The sequence below is a fragment of the Peromyscus maniculatus genome, chromosome 15, assembly GCF_049852395.1.
Source record: "Peromyscus maniculatus bairdii isolate BWxNUB_F1_BW_parent chromosome 15, HU_Pman_BW_mat_3.1, whole genome shotgun sequence".
In the NCBI taxonomy this organism is placed as follows: domain Eukaryota; kingdom Metazoa; phylum Chordata; class Mammalia; order Rodentia; family Cricetidae; genus Peromyscus; species Peromyscus maniculatus.
Window position 1 is genome coordinate 4,446,020 of NC_134866.1, and position 9,921 is coordinate 4,455,940.

Below are 9,921 nucleotides of genomic sequence, written 5' to 3' on the forward strand. Positions count from 1 at the left end.
GACTCCCCCCTCCCACCCACTCACTTCTAGACTAATCTTGCCACTTCCCTGAGTCAGTAAATCTAATTTCCTGCCTGTGAGGACCTTGAAGCTGCCCTTCTCTCCCCTTCTCGGTCACCCCCGTCTGCCAGTCCAGCTCTATTTCACATATACCAGCTGACCTCAGCTTTCCATCACTCCTGCCCACTGTGGCAGCCAGCATTCCCTCCTAGGGCGTCAATTCACCTCCAGCTGCTTCCCACTCTGTCATCCACTCCTGCCTTCCAGAGACGAGCCTTTTAATGTACGGCCAAACTTAATTTCCAATGGCTCTTGTCTCTCCCCTCCCTCAGGAAAAGCTAAGATCTTCCTTCCAATATACCAGACTTGAGCACAGAGTCAGACTTCTGTCTGCACTTCCCAAATCACTCCACCCTTGCTCCACTGACCTTTGGCCTCTTCTGTCCCCTGCAATAGCAGCAAAGCCCTCTCCTGCCTACCCTGCTCCCTGAAAAGCCTGTGCCCTCAGCCTTTGGCTCATCCTTCTGTTCTATTGGAGCACTGCACACTGAATTGTACCCCCTCAGCATTTCCTACCCTCCACCAGGTTTGGTCACATCCATCGGGCATATCACTGCTTGCCCTTCTCATGCTCTGTGTCTGTGCCCATATCTAGGCCTGTACCTAGATGCTATACACAGACAGGTGTGTTGCTGTAACAAAGGTATGTATGTGTTGTATCTATCAAATACATTTTTGTTGTCCCTCCCAAAAAATATGCAGACTCCATAAGGAGTCTTTGGTTTTATTGTCATTGCTATTGTTTATTGTTAAGGTACATTTATTCTTGGATAGTCTTGGACGTGCACCTAATGTGTTTTCGTCTCTTAGAATCAGTTCTGAGACACTGCAACCTGTCTGTACTTATTTGGAGAAGGTAGGCAGGAGGGAAGGGAGGAAAGGGGGAGGGAGGGAAAAAGGAATGGAAGGGAAGGTGGGGAGGGGAGGAAGAGGGGAGAGGAGGAAGACAGTCTCCATCAGCACCGAAGCTGGCTCTTTCTATGATATTAAAAAGTACATTTCTGACAAAATTAAAGGTACTTCCAACAGATAGCCAGGTTTCTCGAGTAGCAATTAGGAAGAAAAATCTGTTAGGAAATCATTTGAGGGGCCTTCAGTTTGAGGGAGATTTTAGTTAGAACAGATGGAGGTAAAATGCCTGCAGTTAAAAAACAGAGGAATGAGGAGCCCTTAGCGTATGTGCGTGGGGAGTGTCTGGCAAGCCTGGGATGAGCACTCATGAATGGACCCGTGCTTGAAAAGCAAAGCCTGCCCCTTGCCAGGGTGAAGAAGACTTAGCCTTGGACAAGTCCCAAGCTTGCTGATGGCATTGCTGGGATCCGCCTCAGTGCACGCAGCCGGTTAAGATGCCCACAGAGCTGGGGAGGAAGGCTAATTTGTGAGAGAAAATTCACATTCATTTCAGAAAGCCTTGATCCAGTCCCGTGTGCCACTTAGAAATGGGCAGTATTATTCTAAGGACAACTGTTTCTGTAGACTCTTTCATGATTGCGTATCTGCTTGTGGACTCTTGGAAGTTAAATACCTCACAGTGTCATCTGGCAGGGGAGACACAGGCTCTGGCTACTCTCTTATAAGTCCATATTGTCCTTTCTTCCAAGCCCAATTAAAACATGTTCCCTAGTGGTATTTCATTGATTTACCATAATATATGCCTAAAACCCAGCCAAGGCATGACTGATTTATAAAACACAATATCCTGTTTATGAACAAAGGTGGCAATAAAGAAAACTGACAAGCTCTGCTGACAGATCATTTTGCTCATGCAATGAAAGACTTTTAAATTTTTTCTCCAACTCTTTTCAAGATTACCAGCATGGTGGTATTATCGATCATATAACGTGTGTCATGAAAGAAGCTCAGGAAGAAATACAACCCTGTGAAAATCACATCAAAACTTAGAATGCCACACAGCTCCTTAAAAGCCCAGAGCTTTCTCCACTCTTGAGAGATGGAGCACATTCTACAAGCTGAGACCAAAAAGATGGAGTCATGTCAGGGCGAGAGATGGAGAGATTGTGTTCCCTTCCTTTGTTGCTTGTTCTAGGGTTCAAATCCAAGGCCTTGTATATATGCAAGGCACATGACTTGTCACTGAGCTCTGTTTCTGCCCCATCCCATCCCATCCCATCCCATCCCATCCCATCCCATCCCATCCCATCCCATCCCATCCCATCCCATCCCATCCCATCCCATCCCATCCCATCCCATGTGTTACTGGCTTCTTTTCTATGCATTAATCTCTTAATTATAGGGTAGGAGGGCTTTGTTGTCAATTTGGGATCATAACAGATACTCAAGGAGCAAAAGCACTGGCTGGCTTTACTCTAAGGAATGATTTCCATACTTCTTTTTACCTTTGCTCAGGTCTCTGATCTTGCTTCACTTCACTATCCACAGGATTGCTGTGTGCAGCTAAATGATAGAGTGTGCATTTACACATGGAGGATGCCAAGAATTATGACTCCCCCTGCTTGTACCAAGCCATGGTGTGTGTGGTAAGTGAACATCTGTCATAGTCAGAGCTGGGTCTGGTAAAGGAAAGAATATGCAATGTGTCACCCTCTCTGACTGGTATTGCAATGGTGGACAGGCCAGACACCATTGACATCCCCCTTCCCAGCTCATTCCTATGCCATGTTTTGCTCTTCAATGGGCTCAGAATAGCCATTCAATTCTAAAAATGTCAGCTCTGCTGTCTGGTGCCTGTGTTCTAGTGGGTACTGAATTATAGTCTCTCTGCTGTGACAATGAACTTCCTTACCAATTTGCATCCCTCTGTCTTCTCTTAAGTAATGCAAAAGAAATTTCTTTTGAGAAAACATCTTGGACCATCAATTATAGGACACCATTAGCAGAATGTTGAGGATCTCATTCCTTCCAGGTTGGTAGAGGAAGAGAATTCACTTGTCCTTTCTCCAGAAGACTGAGGTTCTTGCTCACTATCTCTACTCCAGTCTCCTTCACCGAGGTTAGATGGTTGACAGGGCATAGGTCATCACATTGTGTGACTCTACAGTGGCATCCTTCTTCCAGAGCTACAGACTTAGGCCTTTGTGGTGGTATTGTGTTCCCCAAAATATTGTGCATTCTAATAAACTTGTCTGGGTTCAGAGAACAAAACAGCAACAATATTAAACATAGAGGTTAGGCAGTGGTAGCACATGCCTTTAATCCTAGCATTACAGAGGCAGAGATCTGCCTGGATCTCTGTGAATTCAAGGCCATACTGGAAACAGCTAGGAATCGTGACACACGCCTTTAATCCCAGGAAGTGATGGCAGAAAGCAGAAAGATATTTAAGGCTGAAGACCAAGAACTAGAGCCTGGTTAAGCTTTTAGGCTTTTGAGCAGCAGTTTAGCTAAGATCCATTCGAATGAGGACTCAGAGGCTTCCAGTCTGAGGAAACAGGATCACCCGAGGAATTGGCAAGGTGAGGAAGCTGTGACTTGTTCTGTCTCTCTGATCCTTCAGTGTTCACCCCACACCTGGCTCTGAGTTTGTTTTTATTGGTAAGACTTTTTAAGATTCCTGCTACAGGCCTTGCTCAGGGACCTCGGGGAGGACCCAGGTTTAGCCTTAGGTACCTGTTTCCCCCACAGTTTGTTCTGTAAGACAGAGAACGGAAGGCACTTAGAAAGTCTCTGGCTCTGAGACCCCGAGTCCCTCTACAGGGCAGTTTTCTCAGCCATCATTGTGCAGGCTGAGCAGGTCTGTTTCTGTTCATGCCCAGGCATACACATCAGCAAAAATGGGAAGCAAAAACTGTCTTCTCTGTGCCATCATTGATCCGTAAGTCTTGGTGCCACCATCAGTAAGATGGTAATATCTCTGTGTAATTCATAGAGTCTTTGATGTGTAAATGAGTCTGAAAATACTCTAGAATTATTAACCTGGCCATTATTAATGGCTTAAGTGTTTGGAATTGCTGTCATGTTAAAAAACGATATGCCTAATATTCTGCATCGGTGGTTGTTATTCAAAGAATTCAGAACTTGGAAGGGATCTGACATGGCTGCTGAGCCTGCTCCCTCCTGTCCACCTTGCTGTGAAACTAGGTACAGGACATTTCAGCCCACCGGAGTGGGAAGGTCCAGGGGAAGAGGCTGCGGTTATGCAGGGCAAAGGGGAAGGAAGAGAAGCAAGGCAGCCAAGTGTGGATCCGAGACCACTGATCCAGCGATCCAAAGATCCAGCACTGTGCCTTTGCCCGCTGTGCATACCCACGGGTCAGCACCTCCACGTCTCCGAGAAGCCTTCCGAAGGATCCTAAACACAAAGTGACCACGGGCAGCTGGGGCGGTTAGATGGGGTTGAGACTGCTTAGCTGCCCTGACACTGACTCTAAATTGTGGTTTGCAGTGGCCTCAGGATTGCTTGGAAGCATCTTAAAAATGCAGATTCTCAAGTTGTGTGAGGTCACGTGCTTAGTGTTCCAGAACTCTGAAGGGCCAGGCAGGGAGATCAAGAGATCAAGGTTAGCCTCAGCTAAGCAGCTGGTCTAAGGCCAGCCCGGGCAACATGAGACACTCTCTCAAAAATGCTGATTTTTAGGCCACATCCAAGACCTATAAAGGTAGAACCCTCAGGGAGGGGGAAGGACCCAGCAGTCTGTATCAACAAACCTCCCGGGAGACTTTCAGAGACTCAAAGTTTGAGAGCTTCTCTGGCCCTTGGGTCCAGCCTGGTCCGCCACTTGATCTACTTGAATAAAGTTGGGATATAAGAAAATAATAATATTCATTTCTATACTGTCTGTGTCTATTGTCATGGAAACAGGAAAGATAAACCATGGCATCAGAAGCCAGGTGACCTGAAACGATAACCTACAGCATCTGACCCTTTAGAGGTCTCATGCTGGCCCCTGCTCTGGAGCATGCACTAGGTACACAATGCTGCAGGGGCCATGACCTCTCTGGAGCATCTCCCCCAACGCCCTGGGTGCTTGTCCACCTGGGACTCTCCCCCTAAGCCCAGGCTCACAGCCATCTCCTGTCTTAAACTCCTGTTGATTCCCCACCCCCTTCCTCTCTACCCAGCACTGCACCTGAATGACCTCTAGAGGTGCATAGCAAATGCCTACTAATTGCAAAAGATGGATAAATGATTGAAATGCAGAGGGGGTAATTTAGACCTTCATTGGTGTGGAAACTTCTGATAGGTAATACTCGCTGTTATTAATGACCTAGTTCCAGGTGGCATTTCAGCAGACATTTAAAAGAAATACGATGAGCCAGGGCCTCCTCCATCTCTTCCTCGTTTCTCTGCATGTGTTGCGGCAGCTGCGTGTATATCCATAGTGGTGGTAAAGGTGTGCACACCATACACACTTCAGGTCAAAAGGGAGAAGTCCTGCATGGTCACCTCGGCCCTCTAACACTGTCCCCAAAATCCAATCCATGTGGATCCAGTACCATTAGATCCCAATATCTGCTCAGGGATGTTATGGCTTCTACAGATAAAACCGACTTGTGTGCTTATTTATCTCAGCTTTTGTACAAAACCCATGCAGCTTTAAAAGCTAGTATGAGGTAATCAGATGCGAGCACCAAATGCCAAGGAGCCTTAACAAATTGCTCTGAACCCAGTTCAGAGCGTCACATAGCAGTTTGTGCGTGCAGGGGGGGCACATCTTTCGTATGCTGTGATCTAAGGACCAGAACTTCAGTGTGGTGGGGGTTGCCAAGACTCACTTCTTCTGACACATTGTACATTTTGATCATAAATGTGTAATGTTTGGTGAAAAATAACTGAGATTCAATGCAGTAGCTGTGTTTTATACAGAAGCTCCATGTACACTGATGAACAGCCGCACTGTATTGCTCTATAGAGCAAACCCTGGCCTTTCCCAGGTCTTTCCCCCGAGTCCAAGTGGCGAGAGACTGAGAGAGCTGAGGACAGCCTGTGTTCTCCGTCCTCGATAGTCCTCACACCATGAATCTGGACTGTTCTATGATCCATGTTATCCAAAATAGTGATTTCAAAGTGATGTTACCCAACTCTGACCTTAACCTTGGGAAATTCAAGAAGATTCAGTTTTGCTCACAGGACCCTGAGATGCCACAGAGGAAGCAGCTGTCCTCCTACAAAGGCTCTGAAGAAAGTCAGGACAGCAAGGTGACCATGCTTGGGCATGGCTTAGAGTCCTATGGACATTTATGCACTTCTTGTATGAGTCCACCAAGATGTCCTCCTGTGCTGAGCATCCTTTATATGTGGCCAATTTCCCTCCTGGACCCACAGGTGACATCTGATTACCCCAAGTGCCTTTAGCAATCATAATGTCAGGTCAGTTTGACCATATTCCTCTATCACTGATGTTGTGTCATAGAGTTTTTCTGTCCCCGGACCCCTTCTCCCACTGCTCCTTGGGTACATCCCCACTCCCCATGCTTAGTTTGGATCAAGGCTAATTTCTCTCCTCCATTATATGAGTCCTTTGCTGTGGTCCCTAAATCTATTTTTATCCTTAATACAATCTGCCTGTTTCATTCTTCCAGTGTGTAATTGAATAATTTTTCTTTACCAGCAGCTGTCCTCTGGAGCTGACAGGAAAGGCTAACAAAGCCAGTCATCCTCTTTCCAGAGAGCCACCAATGTCTCCAGGCTCTGTCCAGGTGGCAGTGTGCCCCCAGCCAGCTCAGCAGAGCCACAGGAGGGCCTGCTTTAGTCCAGTCACAACAGAGAACCACGAAACACCATTACCTTCATTTTATCGATTCCCGTAGAAACTTGAGGCCAAACCCTGCAGACAGCTGGCTTGTAGGTGATGGAATCTGCAGGGAAATATTGTCTCTGGGATATCTGATGGTACTACAGAACAACATAATGTAAAAGGAAGTTACCACAAAACATTTCTGTGGCAGGCAGAAGCTGGCCTTGGTCTTCTCAAACTAAGCCACTCTCTCTGAGACAGACCACAGAAATCTGAACTTTAGCTGTTGAACAACTTTCTCCTGAATATCAATGTACTGGTGAATCCCCATATACACCAAACCAGGAGACACTTGATCATATCATTGAATGTTTACTCAATACTGTGAGCCCACAGCTCTCGATCACATTCCACATTAATAAAATATATCTGGAGATCGTCACTGCAATGTGTATGCTTGACTAACATTTAGTCCACATTATCATCATCTGTGTGTGGACAATGTTCTACAGATGTTTTGTGTGTTCTGTAAAATAAATGAAATAAAACACAGAAAGGACGTCAGCAGAAGTTCTGACAGTTTCTTCCTATACCCGCCACACCATTCCACCTCTTCATTTTGGAGATCATGCCCAGACTGGAGGACCAAGCCTGCCCAACATCATGAACTAGGTGCAGCTTCCATAGCCAAGGCACTTAGTGGAGGCCACAACAGCAGCTTTCTCTCCGCTCTGTGCATGTTTAGAGGCCAATAAACTTTGACTTCTTATTTCTTCTCCAAAGGTTTTAGTTTACACAGATTGCATAAAACAATGAGTTCCATAATAACATTTTAAGTCTATCAATCACTTTGACCATATTCCCTCCCCATTACCCTCACCTGTCTCCCTTACCCTGCCTGCTCATTCCCATCCCTTTCCCAAAGAGTCCCCTTACATTTTTACAATGTGTTCGTATATGTATGCATGTAAAAACAGATTCCACATGTAAGAAAAAACATGTGACATTTGTCTATCTGGACCTGTTTATTTTGCTTAATGTGACAATATTCAATCACATCCACTTTTCTCATTTTTCTGTACATGGCATTTTGTTCTTATTCATGGCTGAGTAAAGCTACATATATTTGCTAATCCCTTTTTTCTGAACTCCATATCTTTCTACATCAGAACTCTCAGTCTGTCTCTTGGGATTGCACAGTCTTTGCTCCAGTTGAGATTTTTCCCTCCGACTGCCAGTAGGTCACCTTATGTCAATTGCAACTTTGCAAAACTCTGCAGAAGACTTCCCAGACAGGATGGAGATGAGGGTCAAGGGGACATGGGATGACACTGTCTGATGTCCACAGGGTGCTTTAGAAGGGGAATTGGGAAAGTCCCAGGGCTTGCTGCCTTTGAGAGACAAGAAGAAATCACTATCTGAGTTGAACTCTGTCAATCATTTCTTTTCTCCTCTAGTCTCTACGTTTTTATTCTCAGTCATGCCTACCAGACCAGGAACAGAGGAAGTGCAGAAATGTCCTATTTTCTAAACATTGTGCTCTGATTTGAATGACCACATATTAAAATGTGGTAAAATAATAAAATTGTCCACTGTTTTCCATGCCCATAGCACAGCCAAAATTCACTCTTCCCCCATAAGGAACCCAAAAAATCTAAACCCTTAAGAAAAGATATCATATTGAATCAAAGACAAATCAAGAAATCATCACCCAACAACATAAAATGATCTTGTGTTTAAACAACATGGAAAACCTACAACAAAGGTACATCATAATAATAACTATAAAATCCCTTGAAATCTATGTGCTACCATGAAATCTTATTTATAAAAATTAATAAAAGAATACAATTGACAAGAGTACCAAAACTTAATAAAATAAGATCAAGCGAGAACAAATCTAATAAAAGACGGTTTAAAAAGACGGCTTGGCGAGGAAAGATGCTTGCCGCCCAGTCTCTCTTGTCCTCTGACCTGCACAAATTCACGATGATGTACGTGAACACATGTGTGCACGTGTCCACATGCACACACAAATATATAAAAATGAGGAAAAAGTGCAAGACATATATTGAAACTTGTAAAAAGACTTTCAGAGAGAAATAAATGGGCCATCAGTAACTGGAGTTATGTACCACGTCTATAGACTGAATTCTCAAAACATTAAGAAGTCAATTGTCCATAACCAAATTCAATGTAGCTCCAATCAAAAGCCAGCAGAATGTGTATATACTTATAAGCCAATTTTAAAACTCATAAGGAAACACAAAGAGTTTAGGAGAGTCAAAATGTGTGGGAAAATAATAGAATTGGATTTCCCAAACTAAAGATTTGCTGCAAAGCTGTACTAGTCAAGAGAGTATTAGACAAAGAACATAAGGAAAAGTCCAGAGCAAAGACATCATATACATGGAAATGCTGTTTGCAACAAGATTTGCAATACATCTCCTAAGGGACTGGACACTCCTTTTTCATAAATTGTGTGTGTGTGTGTGTATGTGTGTGTGTGTGTGTGTGTGTGTGTAATATTTGTGTTTATTAATATATGTACACACTATGTGCATGTGTGCAAGGTCAAAGGCTGTGGTGATTTGAATGAGAATGGACTCTATAGACTGAAATATTTGAATACTTGGTCCCCAGTTGGTGGAACTGTTTGGGAAAGATTAAGAGGTGTGGCCTTGGTAGAGGAGGTGTGTCCCTGGGAGTGAACTGTGAGATTTCAAAGCCCACAGCATTCCTAGTGTTCACCTCGCTCTCTCTACCTTGTACTTTTGGATCATGTGTAAGCTCTCAGCTACTTCCCCGGCATCATGCCTGCTGAAATGCTCCCTGCCGTGATGATCATGAGCTCTAGCCACCGGGAACCATGAGCTGCAAATGAAACACTTTCTTTAATAAGTTGCCTTGACCATGGTGTTTTGTGTAGTGGTGATTGAAAAGAAACCAAGACAGAAGTGAATGTCAGTCATCTTTCTCAATTACTCTCAACCTCTATTTCTTGAGACAAAGTCTTTCACGAAGCCTGAAGTTCCATCAATTTGTCTAGGCTGGCTGGCAGGCAAATAAGACTCGCGGATGTTTTTGTCTCCATCTCTACCTTATCTGCACACACCCAGTGCTGAAGCTGCAGGTGTGCAAAGCCAAGCTCAACATTTAAGGAATATTCTGGGGTTCCAAATTCATGTCTTTATGCTTATGCAGC

The 9,921-nt window shown here is 44.5% G+C and overlaps 1 long non-coding RNA gene across 1 annotated transcript; it reads left to right on the forward strand.

Annotated features, from left to right (window-relative positions):
• The first annotated feature begins 4,499 nt into the window (after window positions 1–4,499).
• On the forward strand, window positions 4,500–7,158 carry LOC143268622 (uncharacterized). Its single transcript, XR_013044660.1, has 2 exons — window positions 4,500–4,637; window positions 6,594–7,158. It is a non-coding gene; the product is annotated as an uncharacterized LOC143268622 (long non-coding RNA).
• Window positions 7,159–9,921: the final 2,763 nt, after the last annotated feature.